Below are 19,650 nucleotides of genomic sequence, written 5' to 3' on the forward strand. Positions count from 1 at the left end.
TTCTGCTGAGAACTCTTGTTAGTCTGATAAAATTTCCTTTATTGGTGATTTATCCATTTTCTCTTGTTGCCTTTAAGATTTATTCTTTCATTCTGATCTCGGATAGTTTGATGATCATATGCCTTGGTGATGGTCATCTTGTGTAGTATCTCACAGGTGTTTTCTGGATTTCTTGTTCTGGATGTTGACTTCTCTAGCAAAGTTGGAAATTTTTCCTGGATTATTTTCTCAAATATGTTGTTCAAGTTGCTTTATTTTTCTTTTTTTCTCTCAGAAATGTCAAGAAGTCATAGGTATGAATGTTTTGCATAATCCCATATTCCTGAAAACTTTGTTTGTTTATTGAAATTATTTTTTTAATTTTCATCTGACTGTTAATTTGAAAGTTCAGTCTTTAAGCTCTGAAATCCTCTCTTCCGCTTGGTCTAGTCTGTTGTAAAAGCTTCCAATTGTATTTTGAAGTTTCTTCAGTCATTTTTTTTTTAAATTCTGGAAGTTCTAATCATTTTTTAAAAATATATAGCTACCTCTCTTTTTTTATATTCTAAATAATGTTTCTGGTTTATTTGTGTTGAAGTTTATTTTGGCTCTCATTAAGTTTCATTGCAATCCATATTTTTAATCTTTTGTCATTTCTGACTTTTCATTTCTGTTAGCATTCATTGCTAAAAAAGCTAGTGCAGGCTGGGCGTGGTGGCTTACGCCTGTAATCCCAACACTTTGGGAGGCCAAGGTGGGCGGATCACCTGAGGTCAGGATTCAAGACCAGCCCGACCAACATGTAGAAACCTTGTCTCTACTAAACATACAAAATTAGCTGGGCATGGTGGTGTATGCCTGTAATCCCAGCTAATCGGGAGGCCAAAGCAGGAGAATCACTTGCACCTGGGAGGCAGAGATTGCGGTGAGCCAGGATCACACCATTGCACTATTGCACTTCAGCTGGACAACAAGAGTGAAATTCTGTCTCAAAAAAAAAAAAAAAAGATAGTGCAACCCTCTGGAGTTGTTAAGACACTCTGGATTTTTTACTGACAGAGTTCTTGCCTGAATGTCATGTAAAGGTGTCAATTTTTATTTTTGAATTTGATATTGTTTGAATAGGATATTTTCTTTTTTTTTCCTTTGAGATTATGACTGTGATGTACATTGTTTATTATCATCTGGCTTCATTTAGGGGTCCTTTCAGGGAGCCAAAACTTTGTATGGGTTCCTGGGTTGTGGATAGCTTATTTATGGCTGTAATCAACATGCACTCAAGGCAGAACCTCTTTTCCTTTCCAGAGAAGATAACTGGGTGGCTTGTCAGTCATCTATTACTGGCACACTGTCACTGTATATAGGGATGGGGAGTTTGGCCCCACACTGTATGCAAGCCCAAGCAGCATGGACTCACTTTTAAATGGAAGGAACTGTGAAAAGCACAACAAACACTTCTCCAGGTGCTCAATTTCTGGACCCCACTGGGGAGAACCACTGCTGCATCCACAAGAGTTGATGGGTGGGGGGTGGGAGACAACCTCTTCTCCACAACAATCCCCAGCTGTCAGTGCTTCACACTTCAGTGATTGGCACCATACCTGCATTTATTTTGTCTCATGGGGGTTTTGACAGGTTGTGCTCCCTGCTTCCTTGGGAGTATCTCATGCCAAAGGTTAGATCACCTGGGGTTCCACAGCTCCCTGAGCATCCGCTGATTCCCTGTGCTTACCAAAGCCAGAGCAGGTTTGGGAATATGTTTTCAGGGGATCTAGTAGTTTGATGACTTAAAGGAGGAAATTCCCTGGACTGGGCAGTGTCCCACAACAGGTGCATAACCAGTATGGCACCTGACATCTCAGTTCAGATCTGCAGGAAGTGCAGGCTTATGTACACAAGCTGTTTACCCAATTCTTTGTCCCTTGGCAGTTTCCAAATCACCACTGAAAGCATTTCCCAGGGTTGGAAGGGCACAGGGGATTTCCAACAGTTGGATAGCAGATTGTTGCCAGAGTGATGGGAGCAGAGCGCTCTTACCTTCACTTCCCACAGAGTTCTAAGTTCCTCAGTGGTTTATCTCTGCCAGACTCTTGCTGCTTTTCTTTTCTACACCTTAGCTTCTTCGCATGGGCACTGTAACAGGTCCTGGCTGTCTTCCTTCAGTTTTCCATTAGAAAAATGTTCATTTGCCAATAACTTTGACCTTCTTTCTGAGGAGGTCTCTCATCCAATATGTCTAGTCAGCCATCTTGCATTATAAGCTGAAGTGATTTTTTTTAAATCTAAGTCTACATATATAAATCCTTGCTAAAACTCATTCACTTGCTTCCAATATCACTTAAAACATTAGTCAATGTCTTTAAAATAGGCCTTTGTATTATCTGAATATTTGTAAGTAAGGAACCTAGCTATTGTCCCTTTTTTGGACCACTTGATCTTTTATCTCAGTTTATTATCGACATCTGCTCATCTCTCCTGTTTCCCTATGTAAATCTCCCTTTGCCTATCAATGGACATGACATAAGTACTGGCATTTTTTTTTAAAGATTTTCTTATTGTCAGTCTCTGAATTGATTAGTCTAACTTGTAGAAAAAGAATCCTAATGGCCTGACTATATTATGGGGCATAACGGCAGGATGGGCATAAGCTAGTAAAAACAATTTCTTCAGCTAGAGGGATAGAAACTACTTCTAAAATAATGAGGTATGAGTTAGGCAGGCATTCCTCACATGTTCACAATGGCCTGAAACATTACTAGCAGATGGCAACTCCTTCCATAACTTTAACATCTGTTCAATTAAAAGTTTCTCATATTTGAATACGGTTCTCTCAGAAAATCTTTGTATTTTAAAATTTCCATATCTCAAAAGAGCAAATGTCATAGAAATATAAGGCTTTGAACCCATTGGTTAAAAGAGTAATATTCTTCAGGCTAAAGAGGATTTTTTTTTTTTTTTTTTTTTTTTTTTAGATGGAGTCTCACTCTTGTCACCCAGGCTGCAGTACCATGGTGCAATCTTGACTCACTAAATCCTCCATCTCCTGAGTTCAAGTGATTCTCCTGCCTCAGGCTCCTGAGTAGCTGAGATTACAGGCACCTGCCACCACGCCCGGCTAAGTTTTGTACTTTTAGTAGAGACGAGGTTTCTCCATGTTGACCAGGCGGATCTCGAACTCCTGATCTCAGGTGATCTGCCTGCCTCAGCCTCCCAAAGTGCTGGGATTACAGGCATCAGCCACTGCGCCTGGCCTGATTTAATTTTTATAACCTACACTGAGCATATAAATTGATAGCCACTGAAATGACAAAGTATATTCTGTGTGTGATTTTTACAAATATGTATAAGAAACGCATTGGCTTTTGCATTGTGCTTTTGACATAACCTTCTATAGAGGTAGAAAGAAAAAAAGGAAATAATCTTTTTAAGTTATTTGTGGCCCTACTGCTTTAGATGTAACATAAAAGATGTGTTCTAAAATATTTAAGACATTAAAAATTATAAAGACTGATTAAATGACACCTCAGTTACTATCTTAGAAAATAAAATTCCACAATAACAGTTGAAAGCTGCTATTCTGCCACATAATTGCCTTCACTTTCTTCTCCTGTTCCTCATACTTACCCTCCATCTAACACTAGGGGTAATCATTATTCTGAACTGGTGTTTATTATACATATTTTGGGAGGAAGAAAAGTTGATTATTCATTAATATAAATGTATTTTATCTTGCCTTAGGGTATGTTTTCAGAATATATTTACCTTCCTTCCTTTTTAATTAAAAATATCTTTTCAAATTAGATTTTACTAGTAAAAAGTTAAATTGTTACCACTAAAAAATTGAAACAAGAATAGAGCAATACATCAACATTTAAAAAATAATAATTTTATCTGCTGGGTTTTTTTTTTTTTTTTGGTCCCAACTTCAATGAAAGTAGGTGAGAGTCTAGTAGTTTATTACACTGACTGACTAAGATTTATCTTTTTTACTTATTGGATGAGGTATGATAACTCCGGGAGGGAGTACTAAGAGTTGGTAATTGATTTTTTTTTTTTTTTTTGTCCTGGGGAATAAATGCAATTTCTTATTCAAACCAACCACACAAAATATTATTTTTCTTTCAGAACATAAAGACTTGTTGCCTATTTGTCTTGACTTTTTGGAAAAAGCTCAAATTTTGGCCCTGTTTTTTTTCTTTCTTTCTTTTTTTTTTTTTTGGAGAATAATTGCTGAAAGTTATATTCCATTGCCTAAATATTTATTTTAAATCTTTTATTACTGGTATTCTAAATGGTTTAGTGTAGAGGATTTTATTAGTTTTTTTAAATTATTTTTAAATCCCCAAATCATCAATATACTAAGTTGTTTAATTTGCATTATAATTATTTTCTTGGCTTGAGCAAAAAAAAAACCTGATTTCTGTATTTATATAATAATTGATAGATAAAAAAGAAGAGTAAACATGTTCTTTACAGATATAAAGAGGGTTTTTAACAATTATAATTATGTCTTGTAAATGTCTTTAGCATAAATATATTCTAAACACCTTAAATTGCTATTTCCACATAAATAAGATTTCATTTACTTTTGTGAGTTTGTTTCAGGTTCCAAAAAATAATATCCTGGTCTGTTGCTTTCTGATATGTTTTTATTCAACAGACAATTTCCGATTCATTTTTGGTCATTTGGATAAACTTCCCATTCTTTAAAGTTTTCAAAGACAGGTTTCTTATTTGGTATGCAAGAAATTTAGAAATTACCACTCTGTTCTAAAACCAAAGTAAAATGCTAAACAAACTTACATATCAACAATTCTTCTTAGATCTATCAAAGAAGTAAGGTCACAGGAAAACCTAATGTCTTCAAAATTGGAGAGACGTTTGGCAAAAATACAGAGAATACAACTTAACCATGGGGTTGGGATGCGCGGTGGTGGATTACTAGCAGAAACCTCTATCAGAACCAGTGCTTGGAGAGGAAAACGCAAATTGTAATTGATGAGTCCCTGGAGTTTCAATATGGACAAGTCTAAAAGTTAAAAACTCCATGGTGGTCAGGGATTTGGGAATACCCTATACTTTTGTAAATTTTACCTCCGGAAGCTCCACCATGTCCTCATGGTAAATATCAGGAAAAAATAATCACCTTGTGCTTCCACCAGGAAGGATGGGGAAATGAATCATTTTGTAATATACTAGAGCATTCTGTACTTCTAAATAATGCCTGCCTTCAGGGAAACTATGTTATCAGAATCTAACCTGCTGGCATTTTACCGGAGCCTAATCTAACCCGGGAAAGGTAAATACCTGACTCCTGGCAACGCTAGCTTTGCACATAGGAAAAGGGAAATACACAAATCCAGCCCCCTCTAGCCATTCTATTCCACCTAAAAAGGGAGAAAAAACATAAGAAGCAAATAGTGGAGTTTACAATCCAGGGCGACAACTCATCAAAAGACTGAGATCTAATTATATTACTGTACAATGCTAACTTCACTTCCTATAATTTATCACTACATTATTAAAGGCCTATTTACCTCAGTTACTTTATCAAGTGAATCATGCCCATATTTTAATAAAAAAATACAAGGCATATTTGAAGACAAAAAGTACAGTTTGAAGAAAATAAGCACAAGAACCAGAGTTACATATGGCAATAATGTTGGAATTATCAGACTAAGTATTTTTAAAAATCACTATGATTAATATGCTATGGGCATTAATGGAAAAGTAGATAACACACAAAAATATAGCTAATATACAAGAGATGGAAATTATAAGAAATAATCAAAGAAAAATGCTAGAGATCAAAAACAGTGTAACAGAAATGAAGCATGCCTTTGAAAGACTCAATAGTAGACCAGAAATAATTGAGGAAACAATCTCTGTGCTTGAGAATATGACAATAGACACTTCCAAGATTAAAATTCAAAGAAAAAAATGGAAAAAATTCAATATACTCAAGAACTGTTGTTCAATGACAAAAGGTGTAACATATGCCTAACTGGAATGCCAGAAGGAGAAGAAAGAAGAGAACATAATAAAAGACATATTTCAGGCAATATTGACTGAGATTTTTTGCACATTAATGTCATAAACAAAAGCACAAATCCAGGAAGCAGAAAATACCATGTGGGATAAATATAAAAAAGAATCATTCCTAGGCATATAATGTTCAAACTGCAGAGAACTTAAGAAGTCTTGAAAGAAACCGGGGACGGGGGATGGGAAACATCTTACCTACAGAGAAACAAAAATAACAATTACAACCAACAGCCCCTCAGAAATCACACAAGCATTAGGAGAGTGGAGTGAAATATTTACAGTTAAAAGGAAAACATCAACAACCTAGAATTCTAAATTCTGTAAAATTATCCTTCAAAAGTGAAATGTAAATAAAGACTCTGTCTAACAAAAATTGAGAATTTTTGCTGCCATTAGCCGTGCCTTGTAAGGAAGTTTAAAAGAAGTTATTCAGAGAGAAGAATAGTATATGATATCATTGGGATGAGAGTCCCCTCCAAATCTCATGTTAAAATGTGATCCCCAATGTTGTAGATGTGGCCTATTGGCAGGTATTAAATCACAGTTGTGGTTCTCTCATAAATTGCTTAGTGCTATCTGCTTGGTGATAGAGTTCTTGCTCAGTTAATTTAAATTAAATCGGGTCATTTGGAAAGGTCTTAGACCTCCTTCTTCTCTCTGTTGCTCTCTCTTTCACCATGTGACTTACTTTCACATTTTGCCATGATTGAAATCTTCCTGAGGCCCTGACTAGGGGCAGATGCTGGTGCCATGACTGCAGTACAGCCTGCAAAATTATGAGCCAATGTAAACTATTTTTTAAATAAATTACTCAGCCTCGGTTACTTTTATATAGTAACACAAAAAATAAGCTAACACAATATAAGTCAGAAATGCATACATATCTACATAAAGAAAGAAAGAACCTTAGAGAATGACTAAGTGAAGGTAATATAAAAACTTTTATTTTCTTAGTTTGAATTGATCTAAAAATAATAATTTGTTCAAAATAATAACGCCAACAATGCATGTGAAATGCTTACATGTAAATGAAATGGAGAACATAAATTATACAAGAAATAAGAGGGAGAAATTAGAAATATATTATTATTATAAGGTACACTACCTATGAAATAGTATAGTGTTATTTGAAAGTAATCTTGGATTACTCGTACATGTATATTGCAAACTCTAGAACAACCACTAGAAAAAAAATTTTAAAGATATTAAATGAATATAATCTATATGATAAAAACAGAAAAAGAAAGCATGTAAACTTCTCAATTAAAATTACAAAAGATAGAAAAAACACAAAAAACAAAAATAGAAACAAAGAACAAGGGCAACAAATAGAAAAAAGAGTAACAATTGTAGTAAATATTAATCCAACTGTATCAATAATTACCTTGAATGTTAATGGTTTAAATACACTGATTTAAAGACAGAAACTGTCAGAGTGGACATAAAAACAAAACTCAGCTATAATTTGGCCAGAAAAAAGAACCCACTGTAAATATAAAAACACTTATAGATTAAAAGGATGGATAAAGATATACCATAATAACACTGATGAAAAGATAGCAGAAGTAACTGTATTAATCTCAGAGAAGACTTCAGAATCAAGAAAGTTTTTAAAGAGGGATGTTAAATAAGGATAAAGTAGTCAATATTTCAAGAATACTTAAAACTCCCTAACGTCAGCAGATTAAAGATGAAAAACACTTGATCAAGGCAAGGACATACCATCTTACCACTGCTTTTAAACATCATCCTGGAGTTTCTTTCTAATGCAATAAGACAATAAAAGAAAATAAAAATTATGCAGACTGAAGAGGAAGTAATGAAACTCTTTGTTCACAGAAGACATGAATATCTATGTAGAAAATCCAGAAGAATCAGCAAAAACTTCCTGGAATTAATAAGCAATTATAGCAAGGTTGCAGAATATAAGTTTAATTTGCTGAAGTCAATTGACTTTTTATATATCAGCAAAAAAAGACATAATAGAATTTTAAATTAAAATCACATTATCACTTACATTAGCACCCACAAAAATAAAATACATAGGTATAAATTTAACAACACATGTTCAAGAGCTATATTTTTAAAAACTACAAAACTCTAATAAAGAAATCAATAATTAAATAAATGGAGATATATTCCATGTTTATAGATAGAAAGCCTCAATGTTTTTAATATGCTAGAGCTTTTTAACTTGATCTATCTATATATACAACAAATCCCAATCAAAATCCCAGCAAGTGGTGTGAATAGTGAAAAACTGATTCTAATATTTATATGGAGAGGTAAAGAACTCATGATAGTCAATTCAATATTAAACAAGAACAAATTTGGAGTACTGATAGTACCTGACTTCAAGACTTACTGTAAAGCTAAAGTAATAATGACAGTTTTCTATTTGTGGAAGAACAAATGGATAAATGTCACTAAAAACAGAGACCAGAAATAAACCCACATAATGTAGTTCATTAATCTTTGACCAAGGGAGCAAAGGCAATAAAATTGAGCAAACATAGTATTTTCAACAAATGTGTTGGAATCTATGGACTTGTCTATTAAAATAAAAGAATGTTGACACAGAACTTAATATCTTTCATGAAAAACAAATCATGGACGTCAAAAAACAAAACTATAAAACGTCTAGAAGATAACAGAAAGGAGAAACCAGATTATTTTGGGTATGGTGATAATTTTTACAAGACCAAAGGCATGATTTATGAAATAAATAATAGATAAGCTGGACTTCATTGAAATTACAAACTTCTGCTCTTAAAAAGTCGTTTTGGAGAAAATGAGAAGGCAAGCGAAAACTGGAAAAAAGTATTTGCAAAAGACGCATTTTATAAATGACTGTTATGTAAAAAGTGAAGTAGAAGTTCCTCTTCAAAGACTTTCCTCCCCATCTAATTAGGAATAAATAGTAACTTCTCTTATAAGCAAAATTTATTCAAAGAGCTGTAGTAACATTCTTAAATATCTGCTGGCCGTAATAAAGAAATCAATGTACTTTATGTTCTTAGCTCCCACAATTTAGCCTAAATATTTGCCCTGGTATGCTTATACTGGTCCAAGCAAGCATTAGGTGATAGCCTTTTCCTCTTCCTTTTTTGAAGGTGTTCTTACCTTTCTTAACATTCCACAAGTTACTTCCTCCTCCTTTTTTTCTCCTCTGTCTTTGTCTCCTTTAAAAAGTTCTAAGTTGCTAGTCAGTCGGGAAAAATACAGAGTGCGAGGTCACATTCCAGCCGATGGAAACCAGACAAAGCAGTAGGGTGGATGCATCAGGTTATAAATGACCCTGTCTCCTTTGTTTGTTGTACTTTCATGGCAAAACTGCTGGCAAGTGTATGCTTTCTGCAGAAAGTTAAAATGGCCTTGCTGAAGACATTAAATTTATGTTCAAGTGCTATTTCTTTACAGCACCGAGGAACAAGCATTTCAAACATTTATAAAACTCAATCGTAATATACGGAGAAACTCAATTTTTAAAACTGAGCAAAAGACGTGAACAGATATTTTATAAAAATATATATATGTAGATGGCAAGTAAGCACATGGAAATATTATATGCTCAGCATCATATTTTCTTAGGGAACTGCAAATTAAAACAACAGTGAGCTACTAGTACGCACCTATTAAAATGGCTGACATCTAAACCCTAACAACATCAAATGCTGCTGAGGATGTAGAAAAGCAGGGTCTTTAATTCATTACTGCTGGGATTGCAAAATGGTACAACCACTTTGGTGGGTAGTTTGGTAGTTTCTTAAACAATTTAACGTACTCTTACCATAAGATCCTATAATCACACTCCTTAATATTTACCCAAAAGTATTAAAAACTTATTTCCACATAAAACCTGAATAAAATTGTATAGAGCACCTTTGTTTATAATTGCCAACACTTGGAAGCAACCAAGATGTCGTTAAGTAGGTATTGAATACATAAACTGTGACACAGCCAGACAATGGAGTATTACTGAGCACTAAAAATAAATGAGCTATTGATCTATGAAAAGGCATGAAGGTACTCTAAATGCATGTTACCAAGTGAAAGAACCCAATCTAAAGAGGCTACATACTGTATGATTCCAACTATATGACATCTGGAAAAGGAAAAACTATAGAGATAGGAAAAAGATTAGTGGTTGTCAACGGTTGTGAGGGGAGGGAAATATGAATAGGAAGAGCACAAAAACATTTTAGGGCAGGAAAACCATTCTGTACAACACCACAATTGTAAATACATGTTATTATACCTTTGTCAAAATCCATAGAATGTACAACACCCAGAGTGAGCCTCAATGTAAACTGCAGACTTTGATAATTAATTGCTAATGTAGATTCATTGATTGTAACAATTGTAACACTCTGAGTCAGGATGTTGATAGTGAGGGAGGTTGTCCTTGTGTGAGATCAGAGGCAGATGGAAACTCTTTAACTTGATACTCAATTTTGCTAAGAACCTATAAGTTCTCTACTAAATAATATTTATTAATTAACAAGAGACTGTAAAGGCAAATGTGACAATTTTTTCTTGCTTCTAAAAAAAAGGATTTAGAATCATTACATTTATCAGAAGACGTTTGCAACTATAATGCTGTTGTGTGTACTGTAATAAAGACCTTGCTTGTCAGCTAGCCTGGGCATTATATATCCACCAACTTGCTGAATTATGAACTATTCTCTAAGACTTGGCCCATGAAAGGGTCAGAGATTGAAGCCTAGCTAATGAGGGGTACTTGAATGCTAAGTACTCCTACGGTATGACTCTAAGGTAATTATATTTCCCTGATTACAGTTCAGACAACAGTAAAATCTCTTATTCAAAATGGCCATTGAAGTTAACTGGCTGGTGAAGAATCTGCTTCTAATTGTTAGCAAGGTATAAGGTGTAGCATAATCAGTCATTGGTTGGAAATAAAGTGAAATCAGAAGTCAAAACCAAGCACAATTCAGAAACAGCTTAAGCTTACCTTATCCAGAATAATTATGAGAGATATAATAAAGACATTAAAGAGATATGCATAAAAAATTAGCTAGCAAGAGAGTAAATTTCAGACAAAAATCTTACCTGTATCCATGATTCTGGAAACAAGAATAATTTCTCTAGGGTCACCTGACTTGAAAAGACACAATATGTAAATGCAAAATCACATAGGTGTGAAAGGCCAAGACTTATGTTTGTCAATGTGAAATTAAGACCTGAAACAAGCCGTTTAGATCACTATTTAATCAGCATGCTCTGAGTACCTTGAAGTCTATTGGTAAATGTTCAGTTGCAGAAAATGAAATCAATTTTACCTAATTTAAGCAGAAATGAATTTATTAAAGGGAATGACTTACCAACTAATTCAAACTACTGAAGAAATAAACTCTAGGTTATACTTTCAGGAACAATTTGCAGTCATATTGCAGAACTAAACCATCAAGGGAGCTACTGCCTCTTCTATGATTAAGAAGCAATCTTGTAAGATTTCATTCCTAGTAGTATAGGCCAACTCTCCAGTTAAACTGGGATAAATTATATTTAAAAAAACATTTAAAGTCTTGGAAAGTGTTCTTAGATACAGACAGCAAATGAAAAACCATTACTATATAAAACCTAATTAAAGAACATAAAAATCTGTTTTATTTGAACCATACTACATTTTCCGCCACTCCCCTCCTAACTCAGCATGAGAAAAACTCTACAGAAATACAGCAGTGCCAAAACTTGTCTTCCCCTCAGTTCCCAGCTGGAGAGCTATGGTGTCTTCCAGGAGGGGCACGACATCACCGTTTATCATTTGTCTCCCCAGTTACCTATTACTGAAGCTGTGTTTTTGATTATTGCAACTAAAAAGAGAGGGCTTTTTTCTTTCACCCAGCCCCCACTCATATAGGAAAGAAGCTCTAACTTGGTCACAGTGCACTGACAATACTGGCACATTTTTTATTATAATTTCCCAGCTTATTTATAAAGCAAAGATTCTAAAACTGGAAAGACAAGCCACAAAGAACAGAATCTACGACTATCTCTCTCTGCTGTGTGCTCATTTCCAATAACAGAGATGTCACTCCGAGTGAAGGACATAACTGTCCCTGCCCCTAGTCATTGTTAATAGAATTTGCCGGAGGAAAAGGACCATAAAACAGAGAGCTCTGAAGCTCTTCTCAAAGGAACTGACATTTATTTTCAACAGAGTGTGAAGAAGTTCAAGCCTAAGGGTGTGCTCAAAAACAGTAGAAGTGAATTCATCAGAGATAAAGGCTAAATTTTAGTCCAGCTAGTTTACCAAAGAGAACCAAGGAAAGACAACTAAGTGACATTATAGAGTCAGAACTAATCTCAAACACTGACCTCAAATGTTCAATTCTTATTTTAAGTTTAGGGGTACATGTGTAGCTTTGTTACATAAGCAAACTTGTTTCATGGGGGTTTCTTGTACAGATTATTTCATCACCCAGGTATTAAGCAAAATATTTGTTAATTATTTTTCCTGATCCTGTCCCTCCTCCCACTCTTTACTCTCCAGTAGGCCCCAGTGTGTGTTGTTTTCCTCTTTGTTTTCATGTGTTCTCATAATTTAGTTCCAACTTACAAATGTGATGGGACTTTGAACCTTGGAATTTGAGTTAATGTTGGAATGTGTTAAGAGTTTAGGAGACTGTTGAGAAAGCATGATTGTATTTTGCAATGTGAGGACATAAGATTTGCAGATACCAGGAGTGAAATTATACAGTTTGGATCTGTGTCCTCACCAAATCTCATGTGGAATTGTAATCTTCAGTGTTGAAGATGGGGCCTGGTGGTGGGTGATTGGATCATCGGGGCAGATTTCTCATGAATGGTTTAGTGAATGGTTTAACACCATCCCCATTGGTGCTGTCCTCATGATAGCGAGTTCTCATGAGATTTGATTGTTTAAAAGTATGTGTGACCTCCTCCCTCTCTCTCTTGCTCCTTCTCTGGTCATGTAATATGTCTGCTCTTCCTTTACATTCCATCATGATTGTCAGTTTTATGAGGCCTCTCCAGAAGCCAAGCAGGGTACAAGTTGTCAGTGGATCTAACTTTTCTGGGTCTGGAGGATAATAGACCTATTCTCACAGCTCCACTAGGCAAAGCCCCAGTGGGGACTTTGTGTGGGGGCTCCATACCCACATTTTTTACTTCACACTGTCCTAGTAGAGGTTCTCCATGAGGGTTCCACCCTTGCAGCAGGCTTCTTTCTGGGCATTCAGGGTTTTCAATACATGGAAATGACCTCTAAAATCTAGGTCAAGGTTCCCATGCCTTTTACTCTTACATTCTGTGCACCCACAGGCTTAACACCATGTGAAAACCACCAAGACTTTCCACTTTCACCCTCTGAAGCAGCAGCTCAAGCTGTACTTAGGTGCCTTTGAGCTACAGCTGGAGCTGGAATGGCTGGGATGCAGGTTGCATTGTAACCACACTATGCCCAGGCAGTGGGACCTGTAGGCTGGCCCATAAACTATTTGGTCCTCCTATGCCTCAGGGTCCATGATAGGAGTGGCTGCCACAGTGATTTCTGAAATGCCTTTGAGGCCTTTTCCCCATTTTCTTGGCTATTAAAACTTGGCTCCTTTTTACTTATGAAAATTTCTGCTGCTTGCTTGATTTCTTCCCCTGAAAATAAGCTTTTTATTTTTACCACAAGGCCAAGCTGTAAATTTTCAAAACTTCTATACTCTACTTACACTTTATATATAAGTTCCAGCCTTAGATCATTGATTTGCTCATGCATATCACATAAGAATAGGCTGTTAGAAGCAGCCAGGACACTTCCTGAATGCTTTGCTGCTTAGAAATATCTTTCAGTAGCCACTAGATACCCTAAATATTCATTCTGAACATTAACATTTCACAGATCTGTAGGACAGAAGTACAATGCAGCCAAATTCTTTGCTCAAGCATAACAAAAATGACCTTTGCTCCAATTCCCAATAAGTCTCTCTTATCTGTCTGAGACCTCTATGGCCCAGCCTTCATTGTTCATATCACCATTGGTGTTTTAGTCACAACCATTTAACCAGTCTCTAGGAATTTCCAAACATTACCTCATCTTTCTGCCTTCCTCTGAGCCCTCAACACACTTCCAACATCTGCCTCTTACCCAATTCCAAAACTGCTTTCACATTTTTTGGTATCTTGATAACAATGCTTTAAGCCTTGGTACCAATTTTCTGTATTAGTCTTTTCTCATATTGCTATAAAGAAATACCTGGGATTGGGTACTTTATAAAGAAAACAGGTTTACTTGTCTCATGGTTCAGCATGCTGTGCAGGAAATATAGCAGCATAAGCTTGGGCTCTGGAGAGGCCTCATAAAACATATAATTATGGCAGAAAGTAAAAGGAGAGCAGATATGTCACATGGCCAGAGCAGGAGCAAAAGAGAGAGGGGAGAGCTGTGAAACACTTTTAAGCAACCAGATCTCATGAGAACTCGCTATCATGAGGACATCACCAAGAGGGATGATGCTAAGCCATTTATGAAATATTTGCCCCCATAATCCAATCACCTTCCACCAGGTCCCACCTTCAACATTGAGGATTACAACTCAACATGAGATTTAGTGGGTACACAGATCCAAACTGTATTAAACAGGTAATTGACAATGTTTCATCAGAGAATATTAATAAAGAGATAAGTTATTAAAATGAAAACTATGGAATTGATAGACACAATAATGAAAAATGAATAATTTACTAAAGATGCTTCATGGTACAAAAATTAGCAGACTTGAAGATAAATTGACAGAAATTATATAAATCAAAAATTAAAAGAAAAGTAGAATAAATAAAAATGAACATATTCTCATAGAAATGTGGAACATTAAGCACACAAACATACTAGTAATGAAAGTAACAGAGAGGAGTAAAAGAAGCAGAAATAATATTTGAACAAATAATGCTCAAAATTTTCTAAATTTGATGAGAAACTTTCATCAACACATTCTAGAAATTCAAGAACTGCTATGTAAGCTAAACAGAAAAATAGGCAAAGAAACGTTACAATGTAAATGCTGAAAATCAAAGACAAGAGGAAAATTTTGCAATCAGCAAGAGAAAACTTATTTATAACTTACAATGAAACTCCAATAAGATTAAAAAGTGCCTTTTTATCAGAAACAAAGGAGACTAAAGCAGTGAGATACATATTTGAAGTGCTTTGAGAAAAAAAAAAAAGGCAATCAAAAATCTTATATTTAGGAGAAATATCTTTCAACAGTGAAGGCAAAATAAAGACATTTCAAAAGTATTTAAAAATTAAGAGAATGTGTTGCTAGCAAACCTGCTTTATAATAAATAGCAAAGGAAGTTCTTTAGGATAAAAGCAAGTGACTGCAGACAATAATTTATGTACATATACAAAAACAAAGAGCAACAACAAAGGTAATTCTGCAATTGAAAAATTAACACAAAAGCAGATAGTTCTTATTTCTTCTCTTAACTAATTTAAAATCAGTTGCATAAGACAACACATATATAATTGTATTCTGGATTATATAGCAAATAAATATGTGATATTAGTGTAAATAATATCATGAAGGATGTAGGTGAGACAAAGGCTGTGTAAGTCTGTAGTAATGACAGCAGATGGTAACAGAAATTAAGGAACAAATAAAGAGAACAAAAAAATGACAAATTAGGTCATAAGAATTGAAATAATACAAATTATTTTTGTTCAGTTATAATGGAATGGAACTAGGAACTAATAACAAAGAAAATTGGGAAACTCACAAATGTGAAAATTAAACAATACACTTCTATACAGCAAATGGGTCAAATAAAGAATCACAAGGAAAATTAGAAAATAATTTGAAATAAATAAAAATAGAAAACACATTCAAAAATTTATGAGGTGTAGCTAAATAGTGCATAGAGGGAAATATGTAGGTAAAAATATCTATATTCAGATAGAAGAAAGTTTTCAAATCAATAATCTAACAGATGGCCTTAGGAAAATGGAAAAAAGACAAAACTAAAATTAAGCATATTGAAAAAAGAATAAAGTTTATACTGGAAATTAGTAAAATCTAAAATAGAAAAAAATACAGAATTGCAGCAAAACCAAAAATTGGTGCTTTCAAGAATTCAACAAAATTGAAAAACTTTTAGTTCAATTAACCAAGAATGAAGGAAGGGAAACCTGATTCCACAGCTAAAGTATTAGAGGACATTACTACCAACCATTCAGAAATTTGTCAAATATTACAAAGGAATACTATAATCAATTGTATACCAACAAATTGATATAGCTTACGTAAAACAGAAAAGTTCCTAGAGAAACACAAAATGCTGAAAGAGACTCAAAAAAAAAAGGAAAACCCTGAAAAGAAGAATAACATGCACAGAGATTAAATTACTAACCAAAAATATACTCACAAAGGCCCAGAAAAAAGACTTTGCTATTGTATTCTAACAAGCATTTAAATAACTGATACCAATTACTCATAAATGCTCCAAAAACAGAACAGAAAGAAATACTTCCCTACTTCCCAACTCTTTATTTTAGTCCAATAATATCTCGATATGCAAACCAAAGAAAACGAAATAAAAAAACACACAATCTGATATCTCTTATAACAGATGTAAAAATGCTCAACGAAATGCTAGTCAACTGAGTACAGCAGCGTATTAAATGGATCATAAACGATTATCTCAGATTTATCCCAAGAATGCAAAGTTGTTGTAACATTTAAAAATCAATTTATTTCAAAGTACAATTTTATTTTGCATGGTTAAAGTACAAACTATTTCCACTTCCCTTGAAAAACAGTATTGTATCTAAATTGGAATATATTGCTGAGATATATAGCTGAAAACATACAGTTCGTTTAATGATTAACATTTAAACAGATAATATTACACAAGTAGATTCAATAGAAGTGAATATACATATATATTATCCAAATTTTTAATAGTCTAGAGAATATATTACAGACTAGGCATAGAGGCTCATGCCTGTAATTTCAGCACCTTGGGAGGCAAAGGCAGGAGGATTGCTTGAGGTCAGGAGATTGAGACCAGCCTGGGCAACTTAGTGAGATGCTGTATCTACAAAACTAAAAACAACAACAACAACAACAACAAAAAACATAGCTACCCATAGCTGTGTGTGCCTGTAGTCCCAGATCCTTTGGAGCCCAGGAGGTTGAGGCTGCAGCACACCATGGTCATGCCACCATGCTCCAGTCTGCACACAGAGTGAGATCCTGTCCAAAAAAAAAAAAAAAGAATATATTACAGCATTAAAAATATGGAGGGAAGTATTTTGTTTTACTTTTAAATTTAAAATTCTTCTGATTGTTCTACACAGAGAGGCTTAAAGGTGAAAAGGCAATCAGGTTACCACCAAAGGAAATGGGTCTGATATGTTCTTGATGTCTCCTCTCCGGCTAAATGAATTAACAAGGTGGCATTTGGTAATGAGATTTTTATTACCAAATAGAACTGACTGAGAAATGTTAGTTTGTGAAATGTTATTTTGTGATAGTATAATTTTTTCAGAGCTACTCATTAAAACATTCTGAGGTGTAATTGGAAAATTTACTTTCCTTCTTACCCCAACATCTGAAATTTCTTCTTTTCTGTCAGTATTAACTGCTATTCCATCAGCAAGAAGAGGTAAACTCATTATTTCACTGGATAAACAATCCATCTCAACATTTATTTTATTTACATCATGGTTTACTTCAATTAAGTGTGGTAATCCAGGACACTGATTATCTCCTATTATGCTGTTCCTGCATTCAGGAGTATTTGATAACAAAGTCTAAAAGTTGATTTTAAAAAGTCTTTATGACATCTGGGACTAAATAAATTGATTAACTTACAAATTATTGGTATTACTGTGGGGGAATAGAGATAAAAGTTATAGAAAACATTTTTAAGGAAGTAATAGGTGTAAACTTTTCAAGTTCAGCAAGAGAGTTAGGCATTGAGGCAGAGAAACCCAGTGCTACTCAGGCAAACACATTGCAAAAATTACTTTACCATGAAATATTGTATTCAGAATGTCTAAAGTTCAAGTAAAAGAAATAGTTTTAAAATTAACAAGAAAAATGCATCTAGTAAGCTATGAAGGAAACTCCATTAGATTAACATTGAACTTTCCAGCAGAAAACCTTACAGGCCATAAGAGAATGAAACCATATTTTTAAGGTGCTAAAAGAAAAACACTGTCTGCCAAGAATTTTATTTGGAATAAGCCTCACAAATGAAGGAGAAATAAAGTTTTATTCATATAAGCAAATGCTAAGTGAATTTGCCACTAGACTAGCAATACAGGAAATGCTCAAAGAAGCCTTAAATATGGAAATGAAAGGTTGACATTCACCATCATAAAAACCCATGGAAGTATAAAACACACAGTTGTCAGACAACAAGCACACAAAGGAGGAAGAGAAAGAATGAAATGGCAACATGGCAGAATTTTCTGAAACCACAAAGACAAAAAGAGAAAAAAAGGGAAACAAAAATTTGTAAAAACAATTAACAATATTACCAGGATAATGAATCACATATTAATATTAACCTTGAATACAAATGGACTAAATGCTGAACTTAAAAAATACAGATTGATAGAATGGACTTAAAAAATGATCCAACTATATCCTGCTTAAAAGAAACTTGTATAACCAATAAAGGTACATACACACTGAAAGTAAAGGGGTGGAAAAAGATATTTCACACAAATGAAAACAAAAAGTGAGCAGGAGTAGCTATACTTATATCAGCTAAAGTAGACTTTAAATCAGAAACAATTAAAAAAAGACAATGAACGTCATTATATGATAAAGGGATCAATTTGGCAAGAGGATATAACAGTTCTAACTATACATGTACCTAACACTGAAGTATCTAAATTTACAAAACAAATATTACTGGACCTAAAAAAAATACATAGAAAGGAATACAATAATAGTCGTTGACTTCAACATCCCACTAACAGCTCAGAATAGATCATTGAGACAGAAAACTAACAAAGAAACATTGGACTTAAATTAGACCTTAGATCAAGTGGACTAAACAGACACTTACATAACATTCTACACAAGAATTACAGACTACAAATTATTTTTATCAGTACATGTAACATTTTCTAAGATAGATCATATATTAGGCTACAAAACAAGTCAATATATTTTAAAAATTAAAACCCCATCAAGTATCTTCTCACACCACAGTGGAATAAAGCTAGACATGAATACCAAGAGAAACTCTGTGAATTAAACAAATACATAGAAATTAAATAGCATGCTCCTGCACAATCATTGTGTCAGAGGCTTTCAAACCAGAGTGACTCCATTTTGAGTGAGGACTAGGAAAATGAGGCTGAGACTCGCTTGGCTGCGTTCCCAGAAAATTAGAAATTCCTAGCCTCTAGATGTTTACTGTTAAGGGAACAAATTAATGAGGTTTACTGAAACAGACCCAGACTTGGGCATGTCCAGATATCCCCATATCTGGAGAACAGGGGCATTCCTAATTTTGCTTTAAAGATAATAATATTAGGCCGGGCACGGTGGCTCAAACCTGTAATCCCAGCACTTTGGGAGGCCGAGACGGGCGGATCACGAGGTCGGGAGATCGAGACCATCCTGGCGAACA

Source organism: Mandrillus leucophaeus, unplaced genomic scaffold, assembly GCF_000951045.1.
Source record: "Mandrillus leucophaeus isolate KB7577 unplaced genomic scaffold, Mleu.le_1.0 Scaffold769, whole genome shotgun sequence".
NCBI classification, from domain to species: domain Eukaryota; kingdom Metazoa; phylum Chordata; class Mammalia; order Primates; family Cercopithecidae; genus Mandrillus; species Mandrillus leucophaeus.